Source organism: Numida meleagris, chromosome 4, assembly GCF_002078875.1.
Source record: "Numida meleagris isolate 19003 breed g44 Domestic line chromosome 4, NumMel1.0, whole genome shotgun sequence".
Taxonomy (NCBI): domain Eukaryota; kingdom Metazoa; phylum Chordata; class Aves; order Galliformes; family Numididae; genus Numida; species Numida meleagris.
In genome coordinates, this window is record NC_034412.1 from 29271930 (window position 1) to 29291647 (window position 19718).

The 19718-nt window shown below is 36.5% G+C and overlaps 2 long non-coding RNA genes across 6 annotated transcripts in view; one reads left to right on the forward strand and one right to left on the reverse strand.

The window, feature by feature from the left end:
* The window catches only part of LOC110398468, a 16610-nt gene extending 12456 nt beyond the window's left edge, over positions 1–4154 (reverse strand). Inside the window, exon 1 of the long non-coding RNA XR_002438398.1 lies at positions 3901–4154. This is a non-coding gene — a long non-coding RNA (uncharacterized LOC110398468). The remainder of the gene's footprint in view (positions 1–3900) is intronic.
* Positions 1–15909, forward strand: part of LOC110398467 — a 20317-nt gene extending 4408 nt beyond the window's left edge. For 2 of the 5 annotated variants that reach the window (XR_002438395.1, XR_002438394.1), the window contains 5 exons: positions 3251–3309; positions 4178–4227; positions 9324–9510; positions 10182–13324; positions 15819–15909. This is a non-coding gene — a long non-coding RNA (uncharacterized LOC110398467). Of the gene's footprint in view, positions 1–3250; positions 3310–4177; positions 4228–5202; positions 5609–9323; positions 9511–10181; positions 13325–15818 lie in introns of those variants that run through there. The other 3 variants (XR_002438396.1, XR_002438393.1, XR_002438397.1) reach the window with 2 other exon arrangements.

Here is a 19718-nt window from a genome sequence, read left to right on the forward strand (position 1 = left end):
ACAAAAGACACAAAAGCTCTCACAGACTTGTCCCAGATCTCTGGCACAGGCTTGTGATTTATTTCTGCTTTGGGCAATTATGTGATCCCTCCTCTATACAGGTGCTGGTTTTGCAAAACTTATAATAGTGTGTGACATGGCAGCAGGCAAATAGAAACTCTGCCTGGTTACAGAAATCCATCTTGCAAAAGAAATGAGATAACAAGTAGTTTTGGGTCCTGAAACTGCTTGCTCAAGGATTTTTGTCACGTAGATGATAATATGTTGCTTCAATCTACAGTTTACCTGCTAACTTGTGTTGAAAGTTTGAATTATATTTGACACAGCAATATATATGTAACAGATGCTAAAAATCGTGCAAGAATTTAGTGAGTATTGTAAGAAATTGAGTTTTTTAAACTCTGACATCAGTATGGACAGATAGGTAAAACTACTCTCTCACTGAATTTCCTGCGTATTGCTAACTTAGGCTGTAAACCTTTAGAGTAATGCAAACAGATTTAGTAATGCCGCTCCCACTTAACACTAATAGGACTTTTACAGATAATTTCCTGTGCACCAGCTGGAAAATCTGCCGCTTAATATAGTCTAAACATATATTTATAGCTTAATTATTCTCTGCCATTAGACAAAATGCAATATTACATAGTTCTGTTACTTATTTTATATAATATTCTGTAATGATATGTAATTGCTATCCTTGAGAAAAAAAAAACATTCAAAATGTTTTGATTTTGGATCTATAGAATTAAGATAAACCTGGCCAGGTTACGTTTATATAATTCATAAAAAAAAAAAAAAAAACAACAGCAAAAAGAATGGAAAAATGCAAGGAAAACATAACTTTCAAGTTAGGAAAAATTATTTTGGAAATTGATGAGCAATTCTCAAGCATACACTAAATTTGAACACACTGGACTCATACAGAACATAAAGAACATATAGAACTTTTATGCCCTTGATGTAAGTGGTAGAAGAGAACAGACTCTGTGTCTGGAACAGCAGACCATCCCTGCTGTTTGAAAATAAATCTATTCAAGTGATGAAAATACATCATCCCTACTTTTAACCATGTTCAAAGAGTCTTTCCTGAGTGATCACTGTTTGAACTATGAGAAGCAGAAAGTTTCACAGTTGCAGTAAAAAATGGGAGAGGTTTTTTTTCCTCTATCTTCCCCAAGATGTGCTTTATCAACAAAAGTCAAAGGAAGGAAAGAGGAAATTGCAAACTCATGCAGCGGCCTTCAAAATTGAAAAGGTAAAAGGTAAAATGCTAAATTACTGAGGCTGTGTTTAAGACTCTAAAGGCTTCTAAATGACTTAGAGGAAAAGCAGTATACATGAATTCCCAGTTATTGTACAGTGTACATTTGATGCAGTATATTGGCTTTCAGAATATTTTCACACCAGAGGAAAAAAAGGTAAAGCTCAACTTGAGTAGTCATTGAGAAACTGTAGGCCTGTTATATTGCATGCTACTGTTGATCAGAAATGACAGTTGCTATGTGCTGGTAGAGGTTGCTAAAGATGAGAATAATTTAAATAGGCTGAACTTTCTGTTGCTTAAAGAAATATGAAGATTTCTGCAAGTCATTAAAGAAATGACCTTCCAAATGTCATATGGCATGACTACTAGTGTTAGAAATACCAAATTAATTTGGTATCCACTTAGTACAAGCATTAGAAGAACACGTACACTAAAACAATCGAGGAAATGACTATGAGAAACACACATTCTGAGACTGATGGATCTAATGTTATTCAATGAATACAAATCATACAGTCAATTACATTTCTTTTTCTGTACCTAAACATGCTATACTATAAGTCCTAATTATGATAGCAAGAAAAGTGTTTAATTAGATGAATGATTGTTCTTGGCATTTTAATAAGTATAATACTGAGGCAACATCTTCAGTGATCTACAATGCTTAAGACATTGCAAACATTTCAAGTCTGGTCATATAAGCTTTTATACTTCCATTTGTGTTTGCTAAGATTATTGCTCTTAAATATGGTGATTTCATTTCAGATTTGAATAAATACCTTTTATATTTTGGATTAATTATTTTATTTTTAATCAAAATTTTCACATTTCCTGCTAATTTAGCCACAAATTTACACTGTAAGCAGATTAGCACAGAGGTTTAGACCAACCCAAATCCTCCTTACCTCTTCTTGAGGCTCTCTTTGTGTAATACAAAAATCTTTATTTATTATCACTTTTAAGTTCTAACAAAAACTGTTACTAAAATCAGACCTTATTTGCCTTGGTTCAGCTGCCCTATTCTGCATTTCAGTTTTCTGTATCATTTACTTTGGCAATGAAAGATTTACACATAGAATCACACCTCAGAAAATAAATTTCTGAAGCAAAACATATAACCACAAGAGTCCTCGAATACTGAGTTTTGTTGTCCAGAGAAGACCAACATGTAGAGCATTAAAGGGTCTATTTGAAAACCTTTCCCTCAGAAGTTAATCACGTCCATTTCTTAAAAGTATTTACAGATGCAAATTATCCTTGAATTCAGGGCACCACTGGATCTGCTGCTGTTTCCTGGTACTTTTCTGTAAGATCAGCAAGCATTTAGGAATATAAAGAAGTATATTTAAAACAACCTTTTAGTCTAGTGTCTGGTTATTTTCTAAGACACTTATCCCTGTTTGGAGAGACATTTTGAATTACAGTATCTTCCCCTTTTTTTTCCTTTTGTCTAAATCTAATTGTATTTGAGGGTGTCTGTGATTTGCACAGCTGAATATATCTGTCTCAGTTGTAATGAAAACACAGCTGATGATATAATGAGGAAATAATATGAAATAAAAATGGACCTAGAGAGCTTCTTACAGCTTCCACAGTAGAGAAGGCTAAGAAGTCTGCCATAGTTAGGTCACCAAACAAAGGCAATTTTAAAGTATTGCTTTGATCCCTACAATTATCTGACATTAGGCTTTCTTAGGAAGTTGCAGTGGGGGGTGGGGAGAAAAAGTCTATTACAAATATGAGTAATCAGAGTGCCATCTGCTTGAGGGACATAAACTTACAATATAGCACAGACAGTTAATATGCCTTAAGACAGTTAAAGCTGTATGCCAGCAAAAGAGGTTGATACTGTTTTTTCTGGCAGAACACTGACTCCTAGTAATTTATCTTAATATTCTGTTTGTATAAGAGCTTCAACCTTAAGCATATGAGATTAATGAAGGTTGATTTGACTGCCATTTTTACTTCCTTTGCTTTCCACAGCATTGTAAGGGTGGCAGATTGCTAATCAAGAATCCTTCACATTTTGTCCAAACCTAGAGGTGAGAAACCTCTGTTTCACAGAAATGATAATTACATGTAATTGCAGCCATGGACTCTTTAACTATGAGTCACAGTTCAACCATTCATCTTTTCCGCACATCTTCCTTGCAAAATGAGACCGCAGTGTACTAAGTAGCATTTCATTACTCACAGGATAGTTACCTTTTTCATAGTTTTAGCTATGACACTGCATCAGTTGATTTAGTGAAGCTACAGATGGCAACAGTTCACAGTGACACTGTTTTTACATCTTTGCGTACAGGATAGGATACTAGTCTTTTTTAATTATTTTTTTTTAGCAAGCTTTCTTGTCTTTTTTATTATGTGTTTTATATTCATACATGGTCCTGAAGTGGTGTTTTTCACTTGGAGCTCAAGCTTCTAGATTCTGATCATATCCACTGAGCACATTTTCTTCTAAGTTTTTGTAAGAATCTTACACTACTAGAAGACCATGTCTCTTAAAGCGGGTGCTAGCTTCTGAAGCAGTGTAATGCTGATGTGCCGTGAATTCCAGTACTTAAGCAACCCAGTAACTGGAAAAGCAGTCAAAATATCTGAATCACTGCAAAAACTGATAAATTACTCACGTTACTTTCACTGACTCTGGTCACTGCATGGAAGATGGTGCTGGCTGTTTCAGGCACAAGAATACTGGAATGTGGACTGTAGCTCGTAAATGATTGTGCTGGATCCAGCTGGGATGGAGTTCATTTTTCTCATAGCAGTCCATATTGTGCTGTGCTTTGGATTTGTGCCTAAAGTAGTACTGATTGTTCCTCAGTGTTCTGGCTTTTGCTGAGCAATGTTTGCACAACTTTGAGGTTTAATTTTTTTTTTTTTTTTTTTTCCATTCTGCTATGCCAGCAAGTAGACTGCAGCCCACAAGACACAGAGAATGGACACAGCCTGGACAGGTGACCCAAACTGACCAAAGTTATATTCCTTATTGTATGACTTTGTATTTGGCCAGAAAATCTAAGGAAAAGGAAAAGAAAAGGAAGGACAACTTGTTCTGGATACCATCTCCAAACAATTGGAAGAGAAGGAGGTTATCAGGAATAGTCAACATGGATTCTCCAAGGAAAAATCATGCTTGACCAACCTGGTAGCCTTCTATGATGTCATCACTGGCTGGGTAGATGGGGGCAGTGGAAGTCATTTACCTTGACTTTAGCAAGGTTTTTGACACCATCTCCCAAAACATCCTTGTTATAAAACTTAGGAAATGTGGGATAGATGGGTGGATGGTGAGGTGGATTGAGAACTGGCTGACTGGCAGAGCTCAGAAGTTTGTCATCAGCACTGCAGAGTCTGGTTGTAGGCCTGTAAATAGCAGTGTTCCCCAAGGGTCGGTGCTGCATCTGGTCTTGTTCAACACCTTCATCAATGACCTGGATGAAGGGATAGAGTCCACCCTCAGCAAGTAGGCTGGTGATACAAAGCTGGGAGGAGTGGCTGACATACCTGAAGGCTGTGCTGCCATTCAGCAAGATGTGGACAGACTGGAGGAGTTGGGCAGGGAGGAACCTGATGGGATTTAACAAGAGCAAGCATAGAGTTTTCACTGGGGGAGGAAAAACTGCATGCATCAGAACAGGTTGGGGGATAACCTGCTGAAAAAGGACCTGGGTGTTCCAGTGCACAGCGGGTTGGCCATTAGCCAGCAGTGCCCATGTGGCCAAGAAGGCCAGTGGTATCCTGGGGTGCACTAAAAGGAGGGTGGCCAGCAGGTCAAAGGAGATAATCCTCCCTCCCTGCTCTGATCTGCTGAGGCCACATTTAGACTGCTGCATCCAGTTCTGGGATCCCCAGTTCAAAAAAGACAGAGATCTCCTAGAAGGATGCCACAAAGATGATTAAGGGCCTTGAGCATCTCCTGTATGAGGAAAGGCTGAGTAACCTGGGTCTGTTCAGTCTGGGGAAAAGAAGACTAAGGGAGGGGGATCCAATAAACATTTATAAATATCTAAAAGGGAGGTGGGAGGCAAATGGATGAGGCCAGGATCTTTTTGGCGGCATATAGCAGTAGGACAACGAACAATGGCTAAAACATGAACATAAGAAGTTCTGTGCTAATATGCTGTAGTGGAAATGCCAAGTCTGGGCTTGAACCAGTGATTGAGCACCTGGTGGGAAGGCAGGGCCAGCCCAGGGGAGCTCAGGTGCATGCAATGCTCCTGAATGACCAGAAGGGGTGGATCCTGGCTCCACCCCTTCCCAGACCTCATTTAAGGGTTGGCAGGGGAGTTGTACCTTTTTTCCTGGAGATGTCTGCATACCCGAGGCCTTCTGAGGGTAAGTAGCTTATTTCCTTTGTTTCTGTGTTCACATCTGTTGTGTTTGAGCTTATTCTCACTTGCTGTAGCCTAGGACTTTGCTGCTATGCTGTCATTGCTGCATTTTCTATCATGTTGCAGTGGATGAACTTCTTTACAGTGAGGATTACTGAGCACTGGCATAAGTTGCCCAGTGAGACTATGGAGTCTCTTTCTATGGGGAAATTCTAGGTCTATCTGGATGCCTACCTGTGTGACATATTGTAGGGAGCCTGCTTTGGCAGGGGACTTGGACTCAGTGATCTCTTGGGGTTCCTTCCAACCTTTATAGTTCTGTGATTCTGGTATTTCTAGTTGTGGCACTTGTTCTCTCATGTAATTGTTACATGTGCTGAGGTTCTGCTTTCCAGGACATCTGCCTGTCAGTGCAAAACAGGGAGTGAATTACTTAATTTGCTTTGCTTGCACATTCAGCATTGTTTCATCCATTTATCTAAACCTACAGGCTTTTAGCTTCTGCTCTTCTTGTTCTCTTCCATCACCCAGTGGGGGAATTGAACAAGGGACAGGCTGAAGTCTTATCTGCTGATTGAGGTCAACCCAATGTGGTGGGTATTAATATTTCTTTATGCCTTTTGCTTCTAAAATTTGCTAACCTAATAAATGTCCTAAATCTTGGGTAAGCTGGGGTATTCTGGGACAGGGTCCTGGAAACCTCTATTTGGCCTGATAGATACATTTCTTCATCTGAGAAGGTGGATGAAGGAGATGGATTTACTGTCCCAGAATGGTCTTACCGCTTATTTTTTTTCCCCCCTCTCCTCATACTTAGCTTTTGTTGCAGTTATTTTCTCTGCTTTTCATTCTGTTTGCTCCATTTCTCTGTATTATGAGTTAGTTGTTCTCTCTGTACTCATTTGGCTCTCTGTCACAGTCTAAACAGGTGTAGATCAAACATCCTTAAACTGAAATGTTTTGACTTGTTACTTTTACATTTTATGCAGCAAGAGGTATTTCATCAGTGCAGGACAGCAGAAGTTCTAAGAAATCCCAGTACCTGAAAGTAGAGCATGATAAATGTCTGTCCTCAACTGTTCAACAGGATTGTATCTCTGGGTGGCCTAAAAACAAACATCTCTAATTTTCTATTATTCCATTTTTTACTTAGTCCTGGGAACTCTGTTTCTTAGCACTTCAAGAGCTTAGGTAACTGCATAGAATGCACTGTTGTAATTATACTTCTGCATCAATGTTTTTTCTTATTTTGCTGGAAAACAGACCTATGCATGAGGAGAAGAGTGAAAAATGTGATGCATCTGCCTAAAGCCATGCAAAAATTTATGTACATGCTATTGAATTACTGATATGTTGGATTTCCAGAAATGTAAGCTAGAAGATGTAAGCTGATCTAGACACTGATTAAGAACTCCTACATTTTAAATAAAGCAGTAACTATTATTACGTAAGATTTCATTTATTTTGATTGTTTGCAACTTCTTTTGTAGAATAAGCACGCTTACTTGATTTCATCAAGAACTATTTCACAATTATTATAAATTAAGATACTGTTTTTTTGTTTTGGGAGTTCAGTCTTTTGTTGATTAGTTTTGTAGAAAACCAAGCCCTCATCTCTACAGCTGTGCAAGAGATTTCTCCAAGACTCATATTAGGACACAGTTTGTTGTGTTTACTAAAAACCATGATGCTCTAGGTGAAGAGGAAAATGACAAATTAATTTCTGATGTCACCCAATTACTTAAACAAGTGTAAACCTAACAGGATTTTTAGCAAGATTGAAAGGACCTTGCAAAACCAGCTCTCTTGATAGAGGAAAGTAAAAGTCATGAAGATTAGATAAGCATTGAAAGTAAAAAAATTTAGCTGTAGCTAACCAGAAAAGGACATGCTCATCAGTATTAGTTGTTCTATGGAAACATTTGCTTTAAGCATAAGAAATAATTTCTCCCTCTACCTCTTTTTCTCCTGTTTTCAGTTCATGAGAATTGCTGTCACTAAAACAGGAGTATTTTAATCATTTTTTACCATTTTCACAAATGTAAAATGAGAAGCAGGAAAGTGTCTAGTTTGAATATTTTGCTGTTGATTTGCCATCATCTATGATGTCCTGGGCACTTGCCAAAAATTCAGTAAAAGATCTCTCCTATGAAGAGGCATTCGGAATCTAAGGACAAAAAGGCAAAGGTTACAGGAAACAGATAGTGGTGTAAACAGATCAATATGTCGTGAGACAATTGGTCTGTTTAAAACATAGATGTCCAATTCACTAAAGATGGGATTGGCATACACAAAAACATTGCATCATGGGGCTTTTTTCTTTTTCTCTTAAAAGAGGGTCAGTATCTCTGTAGTAGCTCCAATGGTATTTCAGGATGTTCTCATTTGCAAATGACATTTTGCTGTTGCCAGAATACCTCTATTTTCTCCTTGATACCTTATTCTTTCCTTACCAGCTTGACAGCTTCCCAAGAACCTAAGTACTGATTACATATGTGCTATGAAAGGGCTACTGTTTATATTTAGACTGTAGAAAAAATCTTAAAATGAGGAATTAAAAAAAATAAAAAATCAATATTGCTGGGTAAATAATAAATGACATTTTTTACTTGAAAATCTTAAAATCAGATGAAATAATTTGGTATTACTTTTATCTACTTTCTGTCTTGACCTGTAATGATTTCAGGTGGATTACTTTATTGCCCCGCATTTCCACTTCTCCCTGGTGACCTCTATGTGTGTGGGTTGTTGTGACCCTAGGTCCATGATAGTAGAAACATTTCTCAGTTTGTTCAGTATATCCTACAAAACATTGATGATTTGCTGCTGTTATAAAACAAACAAGATCTGTAATATGAGAACTCTCTCAAGGAACTGATTAAAAAACAAAAACAGGTTTTTCAAAATAAAAACTAAAAGTGGTGAATATATAACTTAAAAATATTTAACCTATATAATCAATATCCTGTACTAATATAAACATAAGGAGGGAAATCTCAAAGTAATTGTTATATTTTCTCCTCCTGGGAGGAGTCACTTATTCTTGGGAGGCTGGGAGATGTATTATAACTTTTTTAAATTCCATTTCATACACTATGAATTTCCCTTTAAGATGCCCTTCTCCACAAAGCTTTCAGTATATCTTTCTCCAAGGAGTAATTAACTTTCACACCTATTTTTCTGTATGTGTGTATGAAACAGGCAGCAGAATAGCAGCCATGAACAGCACGGAGAAAACTCCTTCCTACAGAACATTTTGTGGCTGCTCATCATGTATTCTGACAACAAAGTAATGCCTTGTGATGAAAAGGATACATATGGGTCACCTAAATCCCACTATTAATATGTCTAGACTCTGTACCTAGTAATATTCTTTTTCTTCTAAGTGCTTGTATAATTGATCTGGAATATGTTTATTGTTATAGCTTTTGTGGCTGTTGTTGGTGGTCCATTTCACATACTTATCGCAATCTGTGCCAAGATGTTTTTTTTCCTTTCATTCCTAGTCCTTTCCCAACTTCAGTTTGTTTTCTTACTTTACAGTCTGCATTATCTCACTGAACAGCCCACCAGCACCAGCCCTTCTCAGTCCTGCTCTTTCAGTACTTACCAGGGCCACACTGGAATCTTTTTTTTTTAAACTGAAATTTATCAGATAAAAATGAATTTTTCTTAATCTGTTTGATGTTAACATCTACATTTTTCTCTCATTCTTGCAGTTTCTTCCTTGTTATAAATCATACTTCATGGAGGTCTAAGACTGGAGAAAGGAGGAAAAAAAAAAAAACAAAGGTTGTTTGCGTATATTTTGCTTCATTTATTTTATCTACTGATTCATGTTCTTGACTGAACTTAGGTTCATAAACTCTAGCATCTACTGACTGCTGAAGTGCTGCAAGAGCACAGGTAATATTTTTGGAGCATCTCAGAACATGAAATTTATTTTGTTGTTTACAAAGTCTTTTGCATGAAAATTCTGGTATGAAATTTTAACAGGAGATAATAGTCAAATTTCTTCTTAATATGAAGCAGGAATTAAGATTTTGCTTGTAGGCAAATATCTTATACAAGTTTAAGCACTTGATCTGTCTTCAATTTGTATTCTTATTTTGCTCTTAATTTCCCTGTACAGCTTGTTTCTTGGTATGTCTTACTACTTATTGCTTCTTCCTCTTTATACCTTTTACACCTTACCTTCTAACTCCGTCCTTTTTTTCTTGGTCATGTATTTCATTCAGTCTTCTTTCCCATTCTTCATCCTCTAATATATTTCTACTTTCCTCTCTACTTTTTAATATACTTAACACTTCTGTTTTCTCCATCTCATTGCTGTTGCCATTCAGTTAAAACACATCTCACATTAATTTTCTGTTGGTCATGCATTATGTACCAGGAATACATTTCCACTTTCTCACAGCTGAAAATACTCCACGAGCTTCAACCTCTGGAATAGAGTTCTCTAACAATAGTACTGATATTTTAGTGTTACCCTGGCATATAAAACCTGTTGATAGACTTTATCTAGTACTCTCTACGTGTAGATCCAGCTAATGTTATTACTTCCGGTTCCTTTTCAGATTTAAGAACGTACAGATTATGGTCAGGAAAATACCACTTTCTGCAATCACAAGCAGTAGATATTTGATCAAGAATATTGGAGACATTGATAGATGCCAAAAAGATGCTCCCAGAAGACTAAAGATCTATGGAACAGACTGAGAGCTACAAGAGAACAGGAGAGGTTCATTGCTGTTTCCTACAATCCCTTCAAAAGTAGGAAATGTTTCATGTAAATCTAAGAGCTTTCTGGTTACTGAGCCAGGCAACAATTATGAAGGAAAACATTCCACCATTGGAATAAAACAAGCAAAAAAAATCCCAACCAAAAAAGGCATACAGAACAGTGACTCCTTTCAATCTAAGCTGAGAAAATGTTTTTTTTCCTGATGGCAGATGTATTGATCATTTTACCACTGAATATTAGTGACAGCAAAACTATTGCATGATGACAAATTTTTCAAATTGATGTAGACAGAATCCAGAACAAATGAGAGTATAAAACAAATCCTCCTTTCCTCTATTAAACATACATGTGATTTTCAGTATACTATTCACCCTTAGTTATATTGCTCTGTTACTGCTCAGTTACTACTGAAAAACAGCACCTTTTGAACTTGATTTTTAATTTTGCGTAGAGACAAAGGGAAGTTTTGCACTCATTGTTGAATTGTGAACTTCAGCTGCAAATATTTGTTTTTGCCCTCTAAAGAACTGTTTTTGTTTAGAAGAACATTGTTTTTCATTTTCTAAATGTGACACCTACAAATATGGGGCAAGTGGCACAGAAGTCCTTAAGTAAAATACATTTATATTAAATTGGACTTACTCTACTAGAGTAGCTTTATTCTTATTTAGCTTAGTACATGATGCAAATACTAAGTGTTCCTCTGCAATAAAATTGCACTGGACATTTTAAATCATCATTCCTTTCTAAATTCAAATTCATATCAATTTTCAGTTCATGGTAAATACAATTCAAAGGATCCAAACTAATTTGATCTTCAGCAGCATAACTATGCACTTGTCCTTCACCTCAAATCTCTAAATTCTCTTTTAATTTTTCAAAATTATTTTATTGAATATTCTAGCAGCAAATTTTTGGATCTTTACCTAGTCATGGAAAACTAAGATGTTATTCAGTGTGGCCTTTTCAACTTTGATACTTCTCTAGGCTGTCAATAAACAGGTATGTTATTGTACAGTGGCTGTTCACAGATTCAGCAACACAGTTGGAACACTCTTAGTTTTCAAAGAGAGGTCAGCTCTTGTTTTTACTTGCAACTTTGCCTCATGGGATCTAAAACAATCTGAGACACTTCAGTAATTTTTCATATGTGGTTCTGCTGAGTTTGTTTTGCTGTTACTTGGAAAGGATGAGAGTTGTTATCTAGTTGTACAATCAAAAATCATTACTTCTATCTGTGTGATATGCCTAGCTGTGATACTGAACACCATGTATTTTATTTTCTAGCACTGAGGTTGCTTGATGAATCAGAGGCAGAACTCCAGCTTGCTTTTTGTTAACATATGAAAGGACTCCTACAGATACTTTGAGTCTAAAAGTAATTGGGTGAATACATCTTTCCCAATGCTGTAAAAGCCGGCAGAGTAATTTTCTTAGTCTGGACTACTAGATGTCTGGACCCAGTCCAACTCTATTCTGAAAGTATAATGTAAAATCATAGAATGCCTTGGGTTTAAAGGGACAATCTCCCTGCCATAGGCGAGGACAACTTCTGCTAGACCAGGTAGCCCAGGGATGCATCCAACCTGGCTTTGGTCACCTCCAGGGATGGAGCATCAACAGCTTCTCTGGGCAGCCTGTTCCTCATCACCCTCTGAGTAAAGAATTTCCTCCTGAAATCTAATCTGAATCTTCCCTCAAGTTCCCCTTGTGGCACTGTTTGCATGCTGTAGTTTTTGTCAGGGCTGATTAACACAGGGACAGATCACCCAAATACTCAGAGCTTCAGGGCCAGAGTTGCCATGCAGTAAACAGATATGCTGGTATAGGGCATGTTCATATGTCTTGCCCTGAGCAACCCAGTCACCGATTTCCCCCTTTGCAAAAGTAACTGCAGAATTAAAACACAAGCAACACTTCCACAAAAGAGATAACAGCTTTTTTCCAACGTATGGGAGAGATGAAGCTCTGAGTAATCGACTCTTGATCTTCCCTGAAGAGCTGAGTATTAATTAGCAGTTGATTACGAAGATCGCAGTCTAGACAACCAGTATCTATCCATGCAATGCATTAGTGCAACCTTTATTAGTACAGATAATAGTCTTCTTTGGAGAGCTGTGGGGACTTGTGAGACAACATTGGTCTAGTCCAAAAGGGAAGAAATTGGAAGGCAGATGGTTTATCATTCCTCTGCCTTGTTAGTCTTCCTATTGTTCAGCCTTTGGGCTGAAGGATCAGGTGGAGAAGTTTCTGCTTTTTCTTAAGCTATTTTATGTCTGGTCATTGACAATAAGACAATATATAGTGGATGTTCTTTTTAATTAACAATTGGGTTGTTGAAAATATGCAATTACTAAGTGCACTTTTAGGTTTGAAAGTAGAAATTATTTCAGGATATTTTGTTAAATGTCATAAGGGAGTAATTTTTGTATTTTGTTCTTCACAATCAAGAATGCCTTCAATGCTATGTACTTCAGATTTACTTGTTACTAAATTTTAGGTAATTGATATTTCATATTAACTGATAGTTTTTCTTTTCAGTGTTGGACTTTTAAAAATCAATAATTCAAGAGAAGTAAAATAAAGAAGCAAAGCAACATTTTCTCAATCTTCAACAAATAATATTATTTAGATGTTTTATTCCATTATTTGTCCCCCAGAGTTATATGTTACGTTGGTGGTGACACTGAAGTTATAAGAATGTACTCTTACTATGTGTGACCATATTGTTGACTTGCTTTTGGTGAGAAAGTAAACATTTCCTCTGTTTGTGATCTGCTAGTAAACAGATCTCTCTTTGTTGTGTGGAATTCAAGTGATTTTGTTTCCTTCTACTCTTCAAAATTCAATACCTCATCTTCAGCTGTTACTTAGATATTGTAGCCGAAAGAGATGTTGTGCACATAAGGAAGATGATGAAAAAGTATTTGCCCTAAGGCAAAAAGAAAATCGTCTCGTTCTACATAAAGCAATCAGGTAAATAAGATTTTTCTCTTGACTGCTATTTCTTACACATTTTCTTCCATTTATTCTTTTCCAAACCGTTGTATGGAAGCCAGTACAGGAAATGAGAGCAGAGGTAAACTTGGGGGAGCAGATTTTCTAAGTAATCATTTGTGAGGGAAAGACAACAACCTGGGAAGACTTTTGGCTTTCTCTTCACCATAAAGAACCAAAGCATTATATGATTATACTTGTAACAACGTTACTTCAGAGGCACCCAAGACCATCTCCTCACTAGAAGATACAAAGCTTGTAGTGTTCAACTCCCTTAGTGTCAAACTTTTGCCTGGGTATAGTACTTCATTCATTTGACTGTGTGTATTCATGAATGAGGGACAGAGGCATTCAAATAATAGAAAACTGCTTTCAAGTAAGTGCTTGAACTGCAAGGAATATTATGATGTGGCAATGGTCACAGGCAGCTTGTGCTCATTTTGCTTCAGCTCTGTGCCTGCTCCCTTGGTACAGTCAGGGTCTGCTCTCATCCATCCACTCAAAGATCTTTTTAGTGCCCCATGATTAAAATCCTGGTGAGCTACTCAGGTTTGCCAGTGAGTGTGAGAACTTCTGTCCTACATGCATAACTGCTTTGGAAGCTGAAGTACAGTGCAGAGGCATCTGACTGTGGACTAGTAAGTCCAACTGTACCCAGGCTGTGTACCATCACTTATGTCTCTGAATCCTACTTTTCAGTACGTTAATTTCACAGAACTTGAGAAAGAAATTTACAGTGAATGTGACTAATTGGGATCTTTGGGTCTGATTTGTACTGTCTGGTTCGGCACAATGCAGAAATGATTAACCTTTTTCTGTATGTGGGGTGGCCTGGACACGGCAGGGTACATTTGCTGCACTGTACCTGCTCTAAGAAACTCAGCTGATCTGAACTGGCTCCATGCTGAGCCAGCACTGACTCTTCCTATCCAGGGCATGATTAATCCACCTGGATTTGATTACAAATGGTTAATCCGCCTTGGATAAACCATGGATGATGGGAACTGACTAAGCTCCAACTGCAAAAGAAATATCATTATTCACTGACTTTAATAGCAGCTCATGTGATCTAAATAGAATAGCTTGTTTTACCAGAAAAATAAACAACTAAAAAAATAAAATGGAATTGGGTTTTCATCTTAGCCAAGGATTACATTTGGAAGGATTTTAAAAAGTGGATTTTAAAAGATTAATTTAAAATAATCTCTACAGTTCAATGAATTTTAAAATTGTATTAATTTTAAAATATATTTAAAGCCCTGTTCAAAAAGTAATTTTCTTTCTTTCCCTGTTGCATAAAATGCTACCTTCCAATTTTTATCATGCTGCTAGCCTCATGTTATGTTATAGATGTTTAATTTTCACTTTAATTAGTATTGATTCATAATGCTCTAATTACCATTACAGTCAGTCCTATAGCTAAATAAATAGGAAGTTTGAGGAAAAACCCCGAATACCAGTTTCTGACCTGAGTCTTGGTGTTTTCTATCTGATGGAATTAGAAATCCATCTTTATAGTATTGTTTTTATAACACTTTTTACACTGAGAGAACTCAACATGAAATCATTTAAAATACAAAAAAAAAAACTGCCAGAAAGGCCATTTTGATTGTTTTAGTAGTCCTGTTATTTGAAGAAAAGCACTGAAGACATTTCAAACAAAAGTGTTCCTACAGTTTTATTTGGTGGTTACCCTCCTTATGAGGTCAGAAATATTCACAAAATGCTCTTAAAGATGATAGCTGGAATAAAATGTAGGTAAGAATGCACTGTGGGCCCTCTAAAGTCAGATATCTTGAAGTATTTCTTCTGAATGTGCTTAACAAGTGCTAAATGTACTCCATGCACTTGGGAATGTGGACTTCCTTAAAATTTATATCGCATCAAGTTATCCACCTGTTTGATTTTTTTGTGTGTGTGTTTTGTTTTGTTTCGCTTGATGTTAGAAAGAATGAAAATCTCTTTGTCAGAGATATAATAGGGGAGCAAGCTATTAGGTAGAAAATTAAATATAATATTTCTGAATGAACTCAAAAATCTCATCCACGGTGAGAAGATTCTCCAATCTCATGTATTTTCTATAGAAATATACATAACACCACTTCTATAATCAGATATCTCCTTGTCTCTGATGTAATTTTCTTTCCATGTCAGTTATACTCTGATAAAGGCCCCTTGGTTTTAATAGGTTATTTCAGTATTTATGTAAACTTCTAATTAAATGAGAATTGTGCCAAAGGCATGTTTTCTTCTCTCATTATAAAGGCACAATCAACAGGAAACCCACTCAGTGACCACAAAGCAACACCTTTTCTTTCTGCAGTGTGAACATTTATTTATTTTCCAGCCATGGAAAGAGGACAGTGGAGGGAGGAAGCTGCACCTGCCCATGCTCAAAACCCCTGTATGCCCTTTTGTATGTGATGCTGGGAGTCCCCTGCCCAGAAACTGGTCTATACTCCTCACTCTACAGGTAAAGGCTGCGCCACATGACCAGCATTAGAAGTGGAGCTGTAGAGAGGGGAAGAAACTGCTGGAAAATGAGCTGCTGTGAGCAGAAACGATGGGTAAGATAGCCGTGGCCAATGGTTATAGCTTCCCTTGGGAGTTGGGAGCACAACCACTGTGTCAGCCCTAGATGACTCTCAGCCATGATGCTTGCACAAAGCTAGTGGTCTCCAAACATTTATCCCTTCTTGGTTATGCAATGATGTCTGATTAGGTCATCCATCTAAATATCACAGGATAAATAGCTTATATTCAGCTTCACAAACATTTTTCTGTTTACACTTTCCCTTCCTATTGATTCTCCGAAACTTCCATAGTCTTGAGGAAGTAAATGTTTTGTATGTAACTGTTTGAAAATCTTGTCTGTTTTTCTGCAATGATTACAATTGTTTTGTGACTGCTGGTCTCTTGGCAAACACTTATCCCTGGATTAAACAATGTTTACCTTTAGCTGTTGAAGGGGATTGATATAGAAATATCCCATACTGCTTACAACTTTATCTTTGCTGGGTGTTATCTATAACTCCTAGAGGCTCTAACGGTGTTTTATGTCTGCTTATGTAAGGTGCTGTAGCAGAAATGCTAAGTCATGGCCTGAAACAGTGACAGAGCACCTGGTGGGAAGGCAGGGCCAACCCAGGGAAGCTCAGAAGCATTCCTAGACCTCATTTAAGGGTTGGCAGGGGAGGTGAGGGTATCTCTCATTGGAGTTCTCTGCCTACCTGAGGCTTTCTAAGGGTAAGCAGTTCTTTTCCTTCATTTCTGCATCTGTGGCTGCTGTGTTTGGGTTTGTTCTCATTTGTTACAGCCAAAGATTTTGCCACCCTGCTATTATTGCGGTACTTTCCATCCCAGTATAGTATTACAGATGCCCACCAATAACTGTTGAGTCTCCCTGCACTTTTAATTTTCCACATAATTCGACTAACTTTGGGAGTAAATCTCTTCAGTCTTAATCTGGTTAACTTAGAGATGCAGCTATGCCAGTCCTACTAGGTAGTACACTGACCCTTTGTTTTACAGATTCCATTTAAGCAGTTCATATCTCTCATGCTCTGCTGATAACTTAGGTTATTCTCTCTCCTCCCTACCCCTTGCACCATATGTGTGTTCAACTCCCCTCCTCACTCTACATCCTAAACCATGGCTTTTGGTAACAATCCTCACAACTTGACTTATGGAGCATTCGGGTAATTCAGACTTAATACAAAATCAAACAAGCACCTAGCCTTCTTTCTGATATTACTTTGGTTTTGTTTGAAAGAGGATGAGTTGAATTTTCTCTGTTGTGCTAGGCTACAGAGTACCCTTCTATGTTATATGTATGAAAAACTTCTGCTAAAGACGTTATGACTTTAGTCAGTTATAGCATAAAAGCCACTGTGGACTAAAGCTCCAGCTTAAAGCTCCCATTTATCCAGAGGTGGAAAGCTTTTCCTGAGTAAATGGCCAGACTTCGCAGTGCCTGGTGTATGGTATTTAGATGTTTTTCAGAGCAGGTGCCTGTATTGGAACTTCGGAGTCCTCCGGGACCACAGATTATCTGACACGTAGAGTTAGTAGTTAACAATGTTGTTTCAACTTCAATTAAAATAAAAATGAAATAACAAAATAGAAATTAGTTATCTGAATGAAAAGTATGTACTAAAAATTTCCTTGCTTATGAGTGGTTGAGTCTTTCCCATCTAATCTTCCCAAAACTTTGGATGACTTGGCACATTTTGTCTGAAAGATTGGTGTTTATTTTGTGTGTTCTTGTAACATTAATGAATGTTACAACATGCATTTGCAGAGATTTTTAGAAATGGAACATTACAGGATGTCCATAGTGTAAAGTGGTAATATTGGTGAAATATTCTAAACGAAATATAGCAATATGTTTGCCATTTGCTTTGGGGTTATGGTAGCAGATTCTTCAAAGCTTTGTTTCAGCTTTTTCTCAATTCCTCCATTAGAAGTAATTTAGTTATGCATTTTCTCATGAAAGTACTAATTAAATCATCACACTTTTTAATTTAAATTGAATTATTGTCATGAGTGCTTAGTGGCAAAGTGAAATACTGAGGTTATTTAATCAATGTTTATAATTCATGGCACAGCATGCTAAATTGCTTGTGTTTTTTCTTTGAAATTAAATCAAATATAACAAGAAAGCTATAGCATAAAAAGAATATATGTCCTTAATTTTTACTTCTTTCATGCACTTACGAAATAAGAAATAGTAAATATAATATATGCATTTAGACATGTTGTGAGTAAATTCCTGAGAAATTTTTCTATAGATGTTAATTTCAGGTTTGCTTGAGGGGTATGTAAATCATATTGTAATATAAAGAAAATTTAATATCTAGACAATTTTCCTTGAAACATCTTTACACATACAGATTGGTTTTTGAATGCATAAAGTATATTATAGGAGAAGTAATTGACTTCTGCCTTTAAAAATTAATTTATAATACAAAAAGTATTCTGTTCATGATCATGATTATGTGATACTCTCTTAGACCAGACTTGCTTTTCAGTTTAAGAAAATCCTCAGAATGTGAAGTGATGAATCATCTTGCTTCCTGTAGTGATAACATCAACATATTGTATATTAATAATAATGGTGAGATCTTTGCAATGGCAAAAAAATGGGAGTCTATTTGTGGGTGTTGTGAAACTGAAGTAGTAAAAAATAAGCAAAATTTGTGTTAGAAAGAAAAGGTTACAAGGCTTCAACAAGAAAAAAATTATTATCGAATACTTTATGTGCTGAGGGGGAAATCTAACAGCATTGAAATATTAGATTTGAAGCATGCAATGATACATTATAAGAATAATGTAAGAATAATAGAGGAAAGCTGAGTATTTGGGTTGTGAGAAGCCATATTCTAGAAGACCTTACAGCAGAAAGAGGATGAAACCAGTGTTTAAAATTAATCCACCTTTTACAGTTTTCTATTTTCTGTTCTGTTTACTCTTTAGAAAAGCTTAGAAAAAAAATAAAGAGGATGTATGGGCAAATAATGATTTTTAAGAGAAGGGGATGCAGAATCAATTAAACTTTCATTATATGTGTTCTGGTTTAATTAAACACAGCTCTCCTTATCAAATCGGGAACAGAATATCTTTTAGAAGTTCAGGTTACTAAAGTAGTGTGTAAAAATTGTTTTTGTTAAAATTAAGCCTCCAACTCATTTTTTTTGTATTACTCTAAAACGTTATGTTTAGTGAAGTGGTTTTCTTCATAACAACGGAAGTCCAAACCTGTAGATTATACATGGAACTGAAATCCGTATAAATGTTGTCTGTACTATGCTTGAAAGATATGGCCCATACTAATTGTGGCCTTACATATAGACAGGAAGGTTTGTCATTGCTTTTGCTGAAAAAAACAGTCATTTTCATAAGTGGTTAAGGAGTCTCAGTCATTAGCAGGTGTAAATATTTAAAGAGTAATGGTGTAATATACACTCTATCAAAGGGCAGTTCTTTCCTAAATACCAGAGATTTAAGTTCCATAGCCTTTTTTACAGTTTCTTTATGTTTTTTAATAGTTACCTTATTGCCAAACAGATGTCTGAATTCACTAACTCTCTTATTAAAACTCAGTTTGATAGGTTCAAACTGCAGCAAATCATAAACTAATCTTCATTTGTTTTAAATTATTCAAGAGGAAATGAGACCCAGTAGAGTGCTTCTGTCTTTGAGCCTGGCATAAAGGCAATGAAAAAGCACTGTTCAGTTGAAAATGGTCTTGAAACTGATTTACACTATCAAATAAAGTGTGCTTCTCATTTATGGTTGCTTAGATATTAACATATATCATGAACACAGCTAGGTTTATATCTGCACAGATACACTCCATTCAGCAACAAAAAAA